Source organism: Pinus tabuliformis, chromosome X (assembly GCF_031772625.1).
Source record: "Pinus tabuliformis cultivar Carrire ecotype Pingquan chromosome X, CPIR1, whole genome shotgun sequence".
NCBI classification, from domain to species: Eukaryota; Viridiplantae; Streptophyta; class Pinopsida; order Pinales; family Pinaceae; genus Pinus; species Pinus tabuliformis.
The window spans coordinates 1,635,328,755-1,635,349,741 of record NC_142308.1 but is presented as its reverse complement, the minus strand read 5'-3'; positions in this window follow the sequence as shown (position 1 = coordinate 1,635,349,741).

The following is a 20,987-nucleotide window of genomic DNA, read 5'->3' as shown; positions in this document are numbered from 1 at the left end:
GCCTACCCTAAGATGTTCCATGAGCTACTTGATTAGGTGAAATAAAAAAGCTAATGCAACCAATCAAGTCAATGCCTACTTTCTTGAGGCTCATAGTCAACTTCTCCATACATAAATAAAAATTTAAAATTTGACAACTCAACATACTTCTGAAACTGATCTCCATTATCCGTGAATGTTGCAAAATCTACCTTCACTGATGACTATATTAGACTAGCCACATGATCTTTAAAAACATGAAAAATTACCTCTGTTGACTTGGAGAAAACAAAATATATCCCTCCCTTAATGATTCAACCAAAACTACAAAAGAATCTTCAAAAGCATGATTAGATACTTTTACTTAATGGTCGGCAAGAGGAAGGAAGCAGAATTTTAGAAACTCAGGACTATCTTCGAAAGAAATGGGAGAAATTTGTTCATCAGTATTTCCATGTACATCAGGGACAAATTCTTCACATCCTTGTGACATTTCCAATACAACATCCACATTATTTAATATTGGAGTTTCCAAAAACAACCCTTCACATAATTAAAGAGGAATACCAATTTGATTTTTAAGAAGAGAGAAAACCCCTTGCTTATTATCTCCTTGCAACCATGACTCTATGATGCAAATTTCATTAATTGGCTTACCACTTTCATGAATAATACCTTCATCTTCATGAGAATTTAATACCATAATATGCTTTTCAAAGTTTTCCCTAAACTCTAATTCATAATTTTCATGTGTAAGAATTGATTCTTCATTATAAATAAGATGTATGTTTTCTTGAATAAATGGCACAATAAAACTTTGAGCTCATTCAAAATTTAATAATTCAATCATTTATGTTTCTTGTTCTTCTAAAATGACTAAAGGTTGCTAAATTTGATCAACTATCTTAGGAGAAAGAACATGGCTTCCATCATTAAAAACTTGATCAGTTTCATTTTCAACTTACTGAGTGTTACGGGAATAAGTACCCTAGGGATTTGGGTTGAAACCCCAACAGAGCAAGAGCAACCTACAGTAAGAAACACTCATACAACTCAGGCAACATGCTTATATAAACAAATTATGCGATAGCGATCATACCCAGATGTCCTTCGTTTGGGTAGTTCCAGCAGGGTTCAAACCCTATGCAACTTCTAATGATCTTCGAATTTGCAAATCAACCAATCCGAACATACATAGCAGCATATAGATAAATCATTTTAATGAAGTCAAATTTAGATCATATAAGCAAGATGATTAGTTATACATCAAAATGACATTGATACATGAATTACAACAGTATCTGATGCATAAACAAAGTTAACCTCAGGAATAAGACAATGTTTCTTTTTATTGTAGAAATCTATAACCAACACGGAGAGAATTCACCTGAGTCTTCTTCTTCCGGCTCCAAGTGGAACCATCCTCCAAATCCATCAAGTCGCAGTCTTCAACAGCCTCCTTCCATAACCAACACCATGATATCTCAAGCAAGTGGGAGAATATCAACACTCAAGGAAACAAGGGTTTCCTAAAACTTGGGGAAGTGCTTAAAGCACAGGGATACTTCAGACTCAGTCAGGGGATAATATCATTATAGTAATTCTATCCCTTCTCCTCATTAAGGCCTTCCCATAGAAGTCTATTTATACTTCTCCCAATTAGTTTTTTAGTTGGGAAACAGTTGGGCCATGGGAACTAGGAGGTAATCAACAGGTAAAACCCATGAACTCGCCCATAGTTAAGGAAATTTATTTTTTTTAAGTGTTTTAACACATATACACGGGTTGGGTATTGACTAACCCACGTGTACATGCTTTTATCACAGGGAAAAGTAGCGTATAGGGAGTAAAACACTGTTTTTAAAATGTTTGTACCAAGTCTGGAAGGAGGGGTTGCCCTAGGCCATAAACCAAGCATCAGAAATACCAAGGGTGATATTTGGAGCTATAACAGATGCCCCCTAATATATGAGGTCAGAAGGGGTAAATGATGGCCAAAATGTATTAAGTATATGAAAAGGAAACCTGTCGAAACTGAGAAGGACTTCACCAGATTTCAGCCTGCAAAGCCATCAAAAAAAGATATTAGAAAGGAAAAACTTTATGAGGTGGGCATACCCATGCTCAGAGAAAGTAAAGCATGTTCGCATATCAAGTATAAGTGGATCCACTATGTATAAAAGTATAAAAGATTGAAAGTACATAATGGATCATCTGATCATGATCGAAAGTGCATGTCTAAATATCACATATAAGAAGATGATCAATGAAGCTGATCACTGATGCCAAAAACTGATCCCAATAGTACCAAATGAACACGATGGAATAAGATGATGCTACATCGCAACTCGGATGCGAGCATATAAGATGTCGCGATGAAGGACTGCAACATATAAGGTGGATGGTGTCAATTAGCAGTAACAGGAGCAACTGACAAGTGAACCAAAACATGTTGATGTAACCCGAGGTCTTCACCAACCGCTGTGGTACATTTCTACACAATGGGAATAAAATATCTGAAGTCGACCATGTGAGAAATCGTTTGATTACTAGTCATTGATGTATACCGTTAAAAAACGCGAGACTACTCACCAATATGGATAATGAGCTGAAGTCAAACACTTGGAAGAATCTATCAATTAGGGGACAATGATGGTTTCCCACTCTCAATAGTGAAGGAATTTGCCACTAATGACTGCAAACCCCAAGGTACAACCAAATGGACTCTAGATCTTTATCCCAGAGCAATGAGTCATAGTCGATAGGAAAATATTTGCTAGAAGGAAGGCATTAAGGCATCCTTCATCAATCTAGTGTGAGTGTAACCCGTAGGCCAATAATGTGGAAGGAATCAGACGAAAAAGATGTAGTAACCCGATCGAAGCATGTTTTCGGCGTACACAAGATGTAGCTAGCGCACGATAGAAACCCTCTGAACCAACCAATAATGAAAGCTGACACAGAGGCGAGGAATCCACCAATAGGGTCAAATGGAAACCAAGGCACTGCACGAATCCCAATGTGTGATAATAAAAGCTGATGTCGAACACAAGGGAAACCACTCAGTCAAAGACCCATGATACTGATTGATGTTGAGCATAAGGTGACCTATCAATAATGAAAATAGGGCTAGGGTGCGGCTCTAGGCCTACCCTCAGAGCAATATGTCGTCATCAATAAGGACAAGACCCGCCAGCAAGAAGTCAATGGAGACCTTCTCAAACCAGCACAAGCAAAGGACCAATATAACTGATGTGATGACAAACACGACAATGACAACTAGGGATGGCCGACTGAAAAATAGGTCAAGAGACACCGCAGAGAGGCCGACTCAGGCTTACTTCCCTTGAACAAAAGCACGACTCAATGATGACTATATGGCAACATATGATAACTCTGTATAAGTTCGTCATGCAGGAGGCACGAGCGAACTCTCCATATGATTGGAAGAGGTAACCAATCGAAGGAGAAATGAGTCAACAACAAGGTTAAGGCGTACCTAAGTCAAACTAAATCCCGCCCAAAATGGAGGAGAGAATTTCTTTTGAGTGCTTTGTTTAAGGGCGACACGATTGACTCTAACTGCGAACAATATATGGAAATGTTGTCCCATTCCTGCTCTTTTTGGAATATATATATTTTTTTGTATTTTTCTTTAGGCTGGAAAAAGAATAAAAGAATGCTATAATACAGTGGAAAGAAAATGTGTCAGAGAAATAGATGATCTAGTTCCTGGGATTGTAACAATCCTATGCTCAATGTAGGGAGGCGAAATTGGTCAAGGACACTCAAACGGATGTTCCTTCCATGGGTCAAAGGGTGTGTCAAGTTGCAGAAGCTAAGTGATTGCATGGTTGATTTTGCAGAAGACATGGTCAAATAAGTGGCTTAAACATGAGTCCAAGTGAAGTTAGCTCAAGGCCAAAAGGTGTAAATAGTCAAAATGCAATGCATCAGTAAAACTGAACACAAAGGAGCCTCTAAGGTATAAGGCCAGAAATAAGCATAGAAGCAAGGAGAATGTGTCTTCAATGCACAAGCCATGGCGGGACTAAAGAGGACTCCTGAGCCTACTCAATATAACAACATGGGCAACCAATGTTAGTGAGGTTCTAACTACGATGCCCATGTAAAGGATGGCTCTACCATTGCATCATGATTTAAAAAATCGGCGAGTGAACATGGTTTACTAACCAAGACATGATGGGGTTGACCCTATGGCTAATGTATCGCTGAACGAAGGCTAGTATGCAAGATGCAATGGAAAAAATCGTTTCCCTAACTTATATTCCAGTAAGTGAACGATACCTGCCATGACAGGTCAGTGGTCATGGGACTGAAATAGGATCTCGAAGAAGTGTCCAAAATATCCTAAAACAACAACCCATTCTCGACAATCCAAGCCCATAAGTCAAAAAATTCATGAGACGAAAAATCAGGTTTTGAGAAATTTTTTTGAAATTTCAAAGCTATATATTGACTTTAGACTCACAAATTTTTCATTTGCATTTGGAAAAAAGCTGTGGATCAAAAAGGAGAAAACTTACCTTTGAAGAATTCAACCGTTCAAATCGCGCCAAAATTGCCAGGTAACCCTCAAACCATACTTGTAATGTTTTGTGATTCTTTTTAGAAATTTTAATTAAGATTTGATCGTGGGAATTCTTGTCAAAAAATCCAACTCTGTGTACACACGAGTTCGCTGTGACCAACCCACGTATACGACGGCCCTACATGTGACTGTGTGTAAAGGGAACCCGTGTGTATGCGAGTTGAAATTCAAACTAAAATTCTAACAGTTGAAACTCATGTCTTTTTAGGATGACCATCAGATGGGGAGAGAGAGAGCATACCACAATTGATAATGAGGTAATGAATGACCAAACTGCACTAGATGCATTGAGAGGGTGCGACTTGTTGAATTTCTTCAAAATGCCAAACATGAATGCCAACACACGTCTGCTCGAATTACTGATCTGCTACTGGAGTGTGGAGGATGATGCCTTCATGATAGATCAGATGCCTCTCAGGATTGAGGTGGAAGACATTTACTTTATCATAGGTCTCTCCGAAAGAGGGGAGGTTGTGCATTCAACCGACAGGACATGGAGTAGTCTTTCAGTAGAAGACTATGTACACATATACTGTCCTGGGCATTTGGAAAAGATTGGAAGTCAGATTCCAATCAAACACGTGGATAGTTTATCTCTCAGGATTCTGTTGTTTACCATTGCTAGGGTAAACGGATCAACTTCACTACATCAGGCTTCATGGGTGTCCATGAGCTTGGCAGTGGAATGCCTAACCACTGTGTTTGATTGGTGCACACCTCTTCTAACCAACATGAAGAGCCAACTAACCTCCATTTAGAAAGGTTAGACTAAAAACTTTGGATATGGGACCATTTTATTCTCCTTCTTCTTCGAGAAGGTACCTGGGCTATGTCCCAAGGTATCTGTCTCTATCAACAGCCCACGAGATCCACAGATGGGTAGATGGGCTGACTTGATGAAACTCCTTGGAGGCGGGGACATGCCGAGGATTACTTTTGATGATGAGTTCTTCGCCTAGTGGGACCAACAGATCATCGTAGTCGATGACTACCCTTATGCTGGCATGGATTTCCGAGGAGATCCAGACTTGGTGTTGCCACCAAACACAACATGGGGAGACATAGGTAACAATTTTTTAAGTTTTTGTCAATTTTTAAGATTTTTTTTTCTTTTTTAAATATGAAAATGAACTTAGAAATATTTTTTATGGGACCAAAATACTGACAAAATTATCATGTTCCAGATGTGGGTCCAGTGAGACTAGATGGATTCCCGCGGCACAGGTGTTGCGGAAGAGGCACTAAAGAGGTAGCTACTGAGACAGAGAGAGTTTTATATGCAGTCCAAAGAAACTTGATAAGATTGACTCACCAGGTACCAATGGTAGCCATAGAGGACCTACCTGAGGAGATGCAGCGCCGCATGGTAGGAGTACCACGAGGCTGGGTCCGCATACTTCGACGTGTGGCCAATGAAGTAGTTACCTTCTTAGCCACTCATTGTGAGATGAGTCGATAGATAGACTAGACATGATTATGGGCATTTAGTCCCAATTTTGTATATTATTTTTTTGAACACTTTGTGTAGACGTAGGCAGTTTTATGATATATATATATATATATATATAGATATACAGTTCCAAATTTTTGATGCTTGTTTTTAATTTGATGAATGATTGATATGCTAATCTAATGCTTGATTAGCGATAGAATCAGCTAATGAATTTTCAAATCATGGAATGTGCACATATGTAATATAAACAAATGATCGTTGCAACACTCTCACTCTAAAAAATTGGCGATATAAATAAGGATCCAGAACCCGATAAATGTTATTTAATTGTGACACTACTAGCTGTGAGTCGAGATACACTACCAACGAATCAACTCCATAATAAATAGCTTCGGATAGTAAATTAATAACTACAGTATATTCGGAAATGTTATTTGAAGCAGGACCAATGCATACTCCCCTTGACACCATCAACTAACCAGATGGATAATAAATCACCCAAGCTGTGGAAGCGAGATTCCGAGTGTGCCGACTAGCACCATCGACGAATCCGAAATAGACCAAGTCATCCATCAACACCTGCAAATATGTACAAAAATACAAAATATACAAATAAGTAATTGCTTGGATGTAACCTAAGCAAAATACTTCTTGAGGTAGAGCCCATTTTGGGGCTCCACCAACTTGTTCCCTTCAAAATTGACTAATTCATAAGCCCCTTTTCCTAAAACTCATTTTACTATAAAGGGACCATACCACAGAGACTTGAATTTTCCTACCCCCAAGGCGTCTTTATCTTGGTCATAGACCAAGACAAGGTCGCCTTCGGAAAAGACCCGAGGACGGACAACTTTATCATACTAAGTTTTAACCTTTTTCTTATGGGCCTCGTTTATTATGGCGACATCTTGACACTGCTCATCGAGATGTTCCAAATGAACGAGGCACTCTTTGAGACTAGAGATCTCTGGAAGAAGCTCAACAACTAACTTAAGGGATGGAATTTCACATTCAATAGGAAAAATAGATTCCAGCCCGTAAACTAACTGAAAAGGTGTAAAACTGGTGGCAATCTTTACCGAGGTGCGGTACGCCCAGAGAGCCAGATACAACATGATGTGCCAATTGGAGTGATTTTTGTCATTTGTCCTTTGCAGGATCGTCTTGAGGGACTTATTCACGGCTTTGACTTGCCCATTAGCCTGAGGATAATACAGAGACGAATGCTCCTACTGGAAGCCCAACTTGAGAGCCAATTCGGTCATCAGTTGGTTCTGGAAATGACTGCCATGGTCAGCGACAATCTCTCTTGGGATACCAAAAAGTGAAATAATCTGATTGAAGAGAAACAATGTTGCTGTTTCACTATTGTTTTTATAAGTAGGCATGGCCTCAACCCACTTTGTAAAGTAGTCTACGGCCACTATAATATACTTGTGATTCGCCGCTGAAGGTGGATTACAAGTGGTAAATTCAATGCCCCACTTCGTAAAAGGACCGATAGTGAAAACATGGAAAAGAGGAGCTGGATGATCGTGCATCTTCTGAGTATAGACTTGACAAGGGTGGCAATTTTTGACCACTTCAATACAATCTTTGAAAATTGAAGGCCAAAAGTAGCCGGCACGCAAGATTTTCTAGGCTGTTGTAAGGCCTAATAGATGACCACCACAAGCTCCACTGGTGCAATCATTGATAATAGACTCTGCTTCCTCCAGAGTTAAACAAATCCTAAGGACTGAATCAACCCCCGATGATATAATGTATCACCAATGATAACATAGTTCTTAGCAAGGTGACATAATTTTCGACGTTCATCCTTGGACGAAGCAGGTGGGAACGTCGAATTTTGGAGATATATGATAATATCTCCATACCAGGGATCTTGTGAAGAGATGAGGAATAAATGTTCGTTTGGGAAATTTTCCTCATAAACAATGTCTTCTTCACAAGGCAGCTCAGAAATCAATTCCGCAAAAACCAATGACTTCTTAGACTTGGCTGACAAGAACTCGAGATTGAATTCTTGTAAAATAACAATCCATCGATTGCATTTTCCCCCAATCACTCACCTACTAAGGAAAAACAGAAAAGGATTAACAACTGCTAAGACGAATGTTTTGCGTAGTAGAATATAATGATGAAGTCGCTGGACAACATGGAAGGGCTAGATTGTACTGGGTACCTTGAATCTCAAGAAAACTACAGAGAGGGCTCTTGAATAAATGGCACAAGAAAACTTTGAGCTAATTCAAAATTTAATAATTCAATCATTTATGTTTCTTGTTCTTCTGAAATGACTAAAGGCTGGAAATTTTATCAACAATCTTAGGAGAAAGAACATGGCTTCCATCATTAAAAACTTGATCAATTTCATTTACAACTTGTTGAGAAACTACTGTTTGCTGTTGGGATGAATATTCATAAAGAGCCTCTATGATTTCATCATTCATACACTCTTCATCGCCAAAATCATTTTCAAGGTATTGAATGAAATCTTCACAAAATTCACAACAATCTTCAAACACCAAGAAGGAAGGATGAGACTTTCCATAATACTCAAAGAATGCTGTGTGGAAATATTTAAGAGATGATACACTACTTGGTTTAAATCCTGCATACCATGATCGTGCATCTTCTTCTAAGGTTTCCATAAACATCTTAATCAAACAATCATCATGAAATTCAACCTTAAGTCTACATACATGCATGTGAAACTTAACCAAATGAAGAGCAACATAATCTCCTTTATGATCTTTGAATTTTGGAAAATAAGTTTGCTAATCTGCATGAGGCATGCAATTTGGAAAACGTGGAATGTGATCTTGTTTTAAAGGAGCACACCTTGCAGATATATAACTCATCTTGAGCTAGTAGAGTTGCCAGTGGAACGTTCAAAGTTGAATTCTCAATCTAGTTGACAATGGAGTTTCTCGATGAATATTGCACAAAATTATTGTGTCTAATCACTGTTAACCATTAGTAATCAGATCTGAAAATTGATGGTTATTTCGGAGGGAAGATGGAACCTTTCACTCCCTAGTAAGGGTGCCAATATGTTAGCACTTCATAATTCCTCCAGGCTGAGGAGAGGAACCCAAAGGTAACCACAAACCACTTTAAAACTAGAATCTAGCCCTTCCAACTTCAAAGAGGGCTCTCTCTATATGAATCTTCAGTCACTTAGATGATTGGTTGTCTTATGTTTTAGGCTAGGTATTGAGATCAGAGAGGAATAGGTCTTAACAATTTGATGGCAGGGAAGAGGGAAAATCCATTGGGCATGGAGTCATATTGAGCTAATGATTTTCAGTGATATGATGGGAAAATGAGGAATCCTTAGACAGGGGAAAGGTAGGAAATCCTTATGGTGTCTTTGTCAAATTTCATTGTAGATAGGTGAGCAAAGGAGTAGTGGAATTGATAACATCTAAAACATCTAGCTGAGGATGAATTTTAGATATTACAATGGAGGAAAAACACTAAAATGTTTAGTTAGCTATAACAGAGCACTTAAAAGTGAATTTTGAAATAAATTCTTGCTTAACTAAACATTGAAGACATGAAATTTAAGCATGGAAATAACATAAGATAATGAAACAAAAATAGGAGATAAACATCACCATAAAAAACTGACACATGAATCCTTGAACAAGTAGACTTCGACCTTCATCATTCACTGAAACTTTTTAATGAAAATGTACAATGCTCAATGTCTTCTCTATCAAACCCTGACCAAACCTCTTTCTCATAGAAATTTACATCATATAAAGGAAAAAATCCTTCCCAAGCTAAGGAGGTCGAGTTCAACTATTTCCCCAAAGATAGAGTTAGTTACATTAAGATTTGAAACTACCTGCTAGGAAATAGGGACCGAATTTCTGGAAAATAGGGGTCAAATATTAAATTGTATCTCTTGAATCATGACATCTGTTACAGAACTGAAGGATTTTTTTGTATATAATATTGTTCTTGAGAGAAACCTCTCTTAGATTTTGAAAATGCTTCTCCATCTCCTCCAAATTCATGCCCAAAGGTTATGACTAAAACAATAAATGAAGAAATATAAAAAGTAGGTTGTAAAGATTCATTCTAATCTTAAAATATATGAAACCTATGATAAAAATGAAGGATGTTTTTTTTATTTGGCTTGTGTTTGACAAAAACCGTTTTTATTTATTTATTTTCAAAATACATTTCAAGTTGTCCAGAGACTAACCTTGAAGTTAACTGCTAAAATAGTAAAAAGTGCAGCAACACATCAGATACACAACAAATTCATCATTCTCATACTTTTGAACATCTCCTGGACTTCCAAATGTGTCAGATAGTTGGAAAAAAAACCATAAACATCACATACCTATTAGAAAACATCTATCCAAATTTCAAACCTCCGTTCTTGAAAATCATCACCTACAACAAAAGCACAACAAATGAGCGCAACAAAAGTCACTTGCATGAGTTTGACCAAATGTTGAAGTCTCTGACCGAGTAAAATAGTTGATGGGTGATGTTTACAATTTCAAAAATTTCTTGGACCTCCATACATAGGAAAATAAGTGCAAAATAATTGATTTTCTTCATATCTTATATTCTTTGACAGTAGTGTAGCAAGAAAACACAACAATAAGGAAATTGACTGTTGGAGGACTAGATGGGAATTCACTTTGAATGTTTAAGGTGAATTTGAAGGTAAACACTGTGAATTGTTCAAGAAAAAAAAATTAGAACCTGGAGGTGATCGTGGTGACAAAAAGACCTTGATTTGCAGAAGTGCAACAACTCCCTTGCAACCAAAATGCAACGAGCTTTCCACCGATATCCAGTGTGCCTCAGGAGGGTGAATAATGAACTTGATGGATTTTTGAAAGCTAAAACATGTCTCTACAATTATCCACACAGTCTTAAACTTTCTCCAATTGTAATGATTTTTATAGCATCATTTATCACCCTTGTATACCTGTTGCTTTGAGTCATGGCCTTGGGCAACCCTTTCCCTTCAGACTTGATCATTTTACTAAAAAACATTATTTTAACTTCCACACATGACTTTTCCCTTCAATAATCACATACACATGCGGGTCCATCTATACCCAACCCGCGCATATAATTTGAAATATAAAAAATATAAAATCCCTATTTTATGGGCGGGGTTCACGGGTTACATCGGAAGCCCACCTACGGGAGCCCGTGGCCTAACTGTATCCCAACTAAAACAACTATTTTAGGTGGTAAAAATACACCTCATGGAAGGCCTAGGGGGAGAGAAAGATAGGATATTGACATTATATCCAATTGGTCCTTAATAGAGTCTGATTTATCCCTGTGCCTCCTCCACTCCTAGGTATAGGAAACCCTTGTTTCCTCACAAAGATGTTCATCTCTTTTATATGACATCTATGTGTATGCATTTGAAAGAGGATTGTTTAGGGTTCAGTTGGACAGATTTTGAGAAAGTTTTCTCTTGGAGCCATGGTCGAATTAGGTTGTATTCTTCCAAATTTATTTGCAAACATCAATAAAGAATCTCTATCATGTTCCTGATGTTATGATCTTTATGCTCTAAGTCATGTTATGATCTAATTATGTATGATTTCGTGTTTTATATTCATATGCGTATATGATCTAACATTCATATCTTGAACATCCTTCAAACTATTCTTAGTATATATGCTTTTATGGAATGAGTTACAAGTTTTGAAGCATTGGGGGGAGCAGAGGGTTTTAACCCTGCAGGAACATCTTCAAACGTAGGACCTACAAGTACTCTCTCTTCATCTGTTAGGGTCCCACCCTAACCCCCTTATTTATGTCATGGGATCACTCATAGTCAAGAGTCAATAAAGCCCATATTAATATTTGTAAATGGTTAACCCGCAATTAATGACGGGACCACAGTTAGTTGCAAATGGGTCGTAGTATTAGATAGATGGTATTAATAAAACCCACGGTATTGGCCCGTGGTATTGCATGTATGAGTCATATATAAAGGATAGAGACTCCCTGCGAGGAGCATCATGTCTTATTTTGTAGTCGAGCTCTGCTCTATTGGAAGTTGCCCCCTCGAAGAGGCAAGTGAACATTCCTCTCTGAATAATAAAATCATTGCTATTCTGTGTTCTGGGTATCTTTTCTTCACATATTCTGTATTTGGGTATCATTTTGCAGGTTAAGAGCATAATAAGTGGTATCAGAGCACTTTCCAGGGCCGGTGGGATCTCCAATTCTTAGAAATATTTTTTTTCGGCTAGAGACGTGTTCTGGCGTCTTTAAACCACAGGATCTGTCGTTGAGTGCATAAACCTGCGGATTTGGGGAGGCATGCACACAGGAAATACAAGAGGTGGTCACGTCTGTTGGACTCCCTTGTAACCCCTGTGGGTACCCCTTCGAGTAGTAGCGCATTAGACATAACCATGCACGAACTGTCTTCCACGTACCCTCTGGGTATATTGGAAGCCCCCTAGGCTCCCTTGAAACCTCGCCATAGATAAAACGTCAGCTGTCTTGTGGCTACAGTACACCGAGAACAGCACTCGGAGAGATTACTTGCCCGTACGATAGGGTAGTCGGGTTGTACGGCTAAGGGTACGGTAGATCCTCCTTAGTTAGAGCCCTGAAACATTGGGCCGAGTACTACTGCCAGACCCTTATGTATATTGCAATCTGTAGCACCTAACACTCCTCAAGACCATAGTTCCCTTTTCTATTGGGGGATCGCACATCATCTATATCAGATCCGCTTGTGCAAAGGAGTGCAGTAGCAGCAGCAGACATCAGTCCCGCAGTCTCGAGTTCGCAGATCAGTCATTCCGATCTATTCGATCCAGTCGATCCGCAGCAGCAGTCTGTTCTGCAGCCCAGAGCTATCCGATCCGCCATTCAGATCTCTCAGATCCACCAGATCGGAGTTGTTGTGAAGGGTTCCTATACCGGGGTATAATTTTCGCAGGACTTTTGGCCGCATTGACATTTTGAGGATTTGGCGATTGCAGTATTGATCAGGAAGGAGTAAAACTCCGTTAGGAGTTTCAAAAAAAAAAAAAAAAAGGAGTCTGAGATCTTCCAGGACGCTTATTGGTGATCTAGCCCATCAGAATCAGGACGACGAGCTGAGCATGGTGGTACCATTCAATTATTAGTGAAAATTTTTTAGGCGGTCCCAATTGTTCAACAGGTTGGTGTATGGTAGAAACTAGAGCCCAAGCAATGGCCAATGAAAGGATGGACAAACTTGAAGAATCCATGCAAACCCTCGCCAATCAGCTTAACGGACTATGTATCCAGGTCTAGCAATTAATCCCGAAGGGCAAGGAGCAAGCCCACGAGGAGGCGTATAATGGCCATGAATACAATGAGGGTGAGTCTAGCCACTCTCCTCACGTCTGGCACACCCACCAACCACCCAGTCAGCGACCTCCCAAGTTGGATATGCATAAATTTGACGGTTCACACCCGTCGGCATGGATAGCACAAATGGACCAGTATTTCAAACTGAATCGTATCTTAGATGATGCGACTCAGCTTATGTTGGGGAGCATGTACTTGGACAATGAAAGGTGGCAATGGTGGGAATGGCATCAACGTTGCAATGGACCTTTTAAGACTTGGAACCAATTTACAAAAGCTCTTCAAAGCCGCTTTGAATAGGAGGACTCTTTTTTGGGTCGTCTTACTAAGCTCCGACAGACGGGTACAGTGAATGAATATATTACAGCTTTTGAAGCCTTAGCCTTCGGCACTTGGGGTCTCTCAGATGTGTTCTACACGGAATGTTTTATCAGCGGTCTTAAAGAAGCCATCAAAGCTCAAGTCTTACTGCACCACCCTCCCACATGGACAGAGGCTTGCAAGGTAGCCCGTAACGTGGAACGTGCATTAGCAGCCCAATACAGTCGCCCAAATTTCTCCACTAAAGGTCGCCCCCCACAAGCTCACAACACGACTCAAACACTTAAGGTCCAAAGGGTGTCACCTATGGAAATGGCTGAAAGAAGAAAGCAAGGACTATGTTACTACTGTGATGAAAAATACTCCCCAGGTCATAAATGCAAGGAGCCTAAATTTTTTCAAATAGATGCCATTGACTACAGCTCAACAGAGGAAGATCCACCACTTGAGGAACATGAGGCGCTAGAAGAAGACAACCAAAAGGACAATGTCTCTGACGAACCAGTTATTTCGTTGCATGCGTTGGCAGGGATTTCTTCCCCTCAAACTCTCAAAATCAAAGGTTTTCTTAAACATCGCCCAGTAGTAGTCTTGATTGATAGTGGAAGTACACATAATTTCATCCATCAAAAAGTCGCAGAAGTAGTGCATTGTTTTGTACGAGCAGTTTCTAACTTCCAAGTCCAAATTGCGGATGGGGGCACAATGAAATGTGAAGGCCGCTGTGAAAATGTCAAACTTCAAATGGGGGATTATCAGTTGAAAACCCACATGTTTGCCATACACATGGGGGGTTGCGACATTGTCCTCGGCGCTGAATGGCTCCGCACTCTTGGGCCAATCACAATGGATTTCCAGGAGTTATATATGAGTTTTAAGCAGAACAACTCCACACATACCCTCCGTGGACTCCAGGCGGGAGCCCCCTCTATCATCAGCTCGCATCAGATGGAAAAATTGTTAAAAAAGGGCCATAATGGAGTGGTAGCTTAATTTAAAGCCATCCAGGTAGTCGACACCAAGTCTCTGCCAATTCATCCTGAGATGCAACAGATTTTAAATAACCATCTGCCGGTCTTTGACAAGCCTCATGAGCTTCCACCCTCATGAGGGGAACATGATCATAGCATCACCTTGGTTCCAGGGGCCCAACCCCCAAATGTGCGGCCATACAGATATCTGTTCACCCAAAAGAATGAAATAGAAAAAATAATCAAGGAACTTTTGGAAGCAGGTGTCATTCGTCCCAGCATTAGTCCTTATTCATCCCCAGTGGTCATGGTGCTCAAGAAAGATGGGGAGTGGCGGATGTGTCCCGACTTCAGGGCCCTCAATAAACTGACAGTCAAAGATAAATTTCCCATCCCGGTGGTTGATGATTTGCTGGACGAACTCAATGGGGCTCAATTCTTCACTAAGTTGGATCTTCGCTCAGGCTACCACCAAATTCGCATGAAGGAAGTCGACATTCCCAAGATTGCTTTCAGAACTCATGAAGGCCATTATGAGTTCCTGGTCATGCCATTTGGTCTTTGTAATGCCCCCTCTACTTTTCAGAGCCTTATGAATCACATTCTCAAACCATATCTCAGGAAATTTGTCCTTGTCTTCTTCGATGACATCCTCATCTATAGTGGCACTTGGGCTGCACATCTTCAGCATGTAGATCTACTCTTGCAACTGCTCCGCAAGAATAAATTATTTGTCAAGATGTCCAAGTGTTCGTTTGACATGGAAGAAGTTGAGTATTTGGGCCCCATTGTGGGGCGTGAAGGTGTCAAGGTGGACCCCAAAAAGATCCAGGCAATGCAAGAATGGCCTCAACCTAAGACCTTGAAGAGCTTGAGAGGATTTTTGGGTCTCACAAGCTATTATCGTAAATTTGTCCACAACTATGGCCGCATAGCGAAGCCCCTCACTCAACTCCTAAAGAAAAATTCCTTCTTCTGGAACGAGGAATCACAACATGCATTTACCGCTCTCAAAAACGCCATGTGTTCCACTCCAGTCTTAGCACTACCTGACTTCACCAAATCCTTTGTCATTGAATGTGATGCTTCGGGGACGGGTATTGGGGCCGTCTTAATGCAAGAAGGGCGACCTTTGGCCTTCACAAGCCAACAACTAAGTGGGAGGAATCTGGGCCAATCTACCTATGAAAAAGAAATGATGGCCATCTTACATGCAGTCGAGACCTGGCGACCTTACTTATTGGGGCGACGTTTTCAAATCCGCACAGATCATCACAGTCTTAAATATTTTTTGGAGCAACACCTATCCTCCCCACAACAAAATAAATGGCTCGCCAAAATGCTGGGATATGATTATGAGATCATTTACAAGAAAGGGAAAGACAATAGTGTAGCAGATGCATTATCTCGCCAATTTGAGGAAGAAAGTACTCTGCTAGCAATTTCCCTCCCCATTCCAGAGTGGATTGAAGAGGCTCGCAAGGAATGGTTTTCACACCCCGAGCTATCCCAACTCATTTCTCAATTGCAAGTAGATCCAAATTCCACCAAGGGCTACTCGTGGCAGGATGATATTCTTCGCTACAGGGATAGAGTCGTAATAGCACCAACATCCACCCTCAAAAGTCGCATTTTGGCAGAATTGCACTCATCTCCCATTGCAGGACATTCGGGCTTTCAGAAGATGTATGCTCGCACCAGAAGATCATTTTTTTGGATAGGCATGAAAAAGGACATCCTTACTTTCGTAGCAGAATGCGATGTCTGTCAACGCCACAAAGGGGAAACCGTCAACACACCAGGCACATTACAACCATTGCCCATTCCAACATCAATTTGGACGGAGGTTTCTATGGATTTCATTACAGGTCTTCCAAAGTCCGGGAACAAGTCAGTCATCATGGTGGTTGTGGACCGACTATCGAAGTATGCTCATTTCTGCGCCCTACCCCATCCGTTTACACCAACTTTGGTCGCTCAATCTTTCATGGATCAGATTTTCAAATTGCATGGCATGCCCACTTCTATTGTGTCTGATCGCGACCCGATCTTCACCAGTAATTTTTGGCAGGAACTTTTCAGGATACAAGGCACTCAACTAAAACTCAGTACTTCCTATCATCCGCAAACGGATGGTCAAACTGAAGCCGTCAACAAATGTCTAGAAACCTACCTTAGGTGTTTCACTTCAAAAAAGCAACACCTTTGAGTACAGTGGTTACCTCTGGCTGAATGGCGGTATAACACCAACTATCATGCCACCACCAAAATGACTCCCTATGAAGCAGTATATGGTCAACTTCTGCCTTCCCCTACTTCTTATCTCAAGGGGTGCTCCAAAGTACAAGCAGTGGATCAACTCCTACAACACCGCGCAACCATGCTCGCCCATCTTAGAGAGAATCTTCATCAAGCTTAGAATCGCATGAAGCAACAGGTCGACCAGCATCGCTCCGAGCGCCAATTTCAAGAAGGGGATCAGGTCTTTTTGAGGCTGCAACCATATAAGCAAACATCACTCAAAGACAAGGGTTGTCAAAAGCTCTCTCCAAAATTCTACGGACCATACCGAGTGCTTGAGCGCATTGGAGAAGTGGCTTACAAGTTGGCTTTGCCACCTACTGCAAAAATCCATCCAGTTTTCCACGTATCGTGCCTCAAGAAAGTGATTGGGAACAATTGCCGAGTTCAAACCAGTCTCCCTGAATTGGACGAAGAAGGGTCAATCTGGCTTCAACCCGAATAGGTTCTAGACACACGAGACAAGCACCTACGCAACCGCATGATTAAGGAAGTCCTCGTCAAATGGAAAGACACCTCTCCGGAAGATGCAACTTGGGAACCAACCACTATTCTTCAGTAGTTTCCGCAGCTTCAGCCTTGAGGACAAGGCTAGTCTTAAGGGGGAGGGCATGTTAGGGTCCCACCCTAACCCCCTTATTTATGTCATGGGATCACGTCATAGTCAAGAGTCAATAAAGCCCATATTAATATTTGTAAATGGTTAACCCGCAATTAATGACGGGACCACAGTTAGTTGCAAATGGGCCGTAGTATTAGATAGATGGTATTAATAAAACCCACGGTATTGGCCCATGGTATTGCATGTATGAGTCATATATGAAGGATAGAGACTCCCTGCGAGGAGCATCGTGTCTTATTTTGTAGTCGAGCTCTGCTCTATTAGAGGTTGCCCCCTCGAAGAGGCAAGTGAACATTCCTCTTTGAATAATAAAATCATTGCTATTCTGTGTTCTGGGTATCTTTTCTTCGCATATTCTGTATTTGGGTATCATTTTGCAGGTTAAGAGCATAACAAAAGATCTACACTATATGTGTCTAGATATCCATGTTCTATTTTGAGAACAAGTTTTTTTTTGTATCTGAGCTAAGGAGGAAAGGTTGAATTCTTAGTTTTCTTAGACATACCAATTACCAAATAACCTCAGACAGGCTAAAGCTTCATCTCTCTATTGAAAATAGTAATCCTTTCTTATGAAGTTGAGATTTGTCTCGATGAAAGAAAAGATTGTGGTCCATTTTGAGGTTCAATTGAGATTGTGATAATATTCTAATAATTCCAAAAATACTCAGTGTCTATCATAGTAGGCCGAGAGGTCTCATAAAATTTGAAGTATCATAGAATGGAATACCTTAATCAAATTCAGTTGAGTTTTCTTTTGTAAGAGTGAACGAATGCCTTAGTTTGAAGTGTCATATAGTATCTAACTAGAGTAGTATATGATATGATCATAAGAGTTTGACTAGTTATTGCAATTATCAAGGAGACAAATGATATGAGTTTTAAATAACAAGTGGTGTTTTGTTTCTTGCTCTAGAATATGACCATGGATTAAATCAAATTTGGTATCAACTTCTAATCTGTTTCCTCTGATCTATGGAGTGATTAATTGAAATACCTTAAATGAAAGATATATAGCTGAAGAATCTAAGAGGATGATCCAAAGTAGTTTGAAATGCCTCAATCAGTGACAGAGATAATGAATGTGTCTTCAAGAAGTCTACTAAGGTCTGTTTGCATTGCAATACCTAGATCGAAAGGTATCTATTATTGATCTCAGTGATTTTGTTTGAAATTATTTTGAAGAAGATTTCACGATCTTAAAGAGGAATATAATAATGCTCCTTTTCAAGAGATAAATGGATAAATCATTACATAGGACTATCAGTTAATCTAAAAATTTAAAAAGGACTTGCATTTGAAAAGGCAAGATTTGATCTCAGCATGCCTTCTCCTTGAAATAAAATATAAATCTTACAACTTGTATCTCCCTCAATATCAAGATATGTTAAGTTTAGGTATGTTCTATGCTAGAGCAATTTATTTAAATTTTCACAGTTAGCAATCACATCAGCATTACAATAAACTGCAAATAGAACATAAATATAATATGCAGAAGACAAGCCAAGACAAGAGGACATAAGATATGGCGCGAGTCAGGGACAAACCCCACAATGTGTGGGGAAACCCTTTGATCAAATCTTCTTTTATCTTCAAAGTTCAGCAGAGAAGGAGAGAGAGAGAGAGAGTACATTTACAACAGAAGTCAATACTTTGACTTATCTAGATCTAGCATAGATCATTTCGTATCATGATGAGATCAGTTGAAGACATTCTTCTTCAACTGATTCTCAAGGTGACTCCTTCACCTATCATCGTTCTACATCTCGTCCATTTGCTGCCCCTGATTGTGTAGCACCATCATGCTGCATCATGCATTATCATGCTGCTCATGATCTCATACATCACGCTGCCCATATATCATGTATCATTGTGCTACCCATCATGCTGCTGCTCATGCTCCATGTATCATTGCGCTGCCCATCCACAATATCTCATGCATCATGCTGCTTCCCAATACTGTGTTATATATATGTGTCCAAATCACACAACGTTCTTATCTCTATGCCACCGAAGTTTATATACCTAGGCAATATCACTTTATGAACACTGTATATAATCCCTGATGGCTGTGTTCCATTATATATATGACTGTCCACATATAGCGTGTGTATATGACTGTGTACTATAGCGTATGTATATACTCATGTGTTCCATACATCATTAATGTGACTGTGTCCCATAATGAATAAGACCTGTATCATGTTGCATCCCATACAATTGTTGTCGTTCCATAATATATAAATGTGTTCTTTTATGACTGCAGTTACATAATAAATATGACATATATACCAGCGTTCCATTATCTGTCTACATACAGCTACTGTCCAATAACATATATATTTGCGTTCCAATATCTGTCTACATACAGCTGCGTTCATATATGATTGTGTTCCAATAGCATCATGACGGTGTTTATACACAACATATAGTGTTTCACGATAGCGTATCTGGTTTCCTTGAATAACGTTTCACCATGAACGACATATCATATATTACCATGACTGCGTATTAACTGTGTTACCATCAACGGCATATCAGATATTTCCAGGAGTATGTATGAGCTTGAATGACATCTCAGATACTGCCTTGACTGCGTATTGAGCTGTGTGTAGAGTATAGGGCTGAATTGCGTTTCTAGGACTACGTATGAGCTGTGTGCCACCATTAATAACATATCAGATATATATGAGCTGCGTGAGATATATATGAGCTGCATGTCACCTTGAACGACATCTCAGATACTGCCATGATTGCGTATTGAGCTGTGTGTGATCCATGTATGTATTGCCTTGCTGCGTTGTATGCATGCGTATATATATATCTGTTGTTGCTGCTTGCGTATATATATATATATATATATATATATATATATATATATATATATATATATATATATATATATATATATATATATATATATATATATATCTGTTGTTGTGTTGTGTCATTTCCAGTGAGTTGTGTTTATGCGGATTTCGGCTCTTTAGGAGCAGATTCTTAGTTTTGACTGCGGCTTAAGGCAACATATCACAACGACTTCCATCTAGCGTGGCTCCCTTCTACTGCGACTTCCATCTATGGTTGCTGCATATATGGTATTAGGTTAACTGTGTATGATGTGTGTTAGAACTAGGGCATCATTTGTAATGTCAGCGTATGACTTGTCTCCATGACCAGCGTAGATATGTCTTCATGACCAGCGTAGGGCATCATCTTGCAGCCAGGGCTCCTTTTAGGCCAGCGTATTCTTTTGGTTCTCTCCTTCTCCAAAAACCCAGACGTGGAGAGGAGATCACCTCAAGAATACCTGTCCAAAATGACTTCAAATCCTCACCAATTTATACTAAAATGTGGATAATGAATAGACACGTCGGT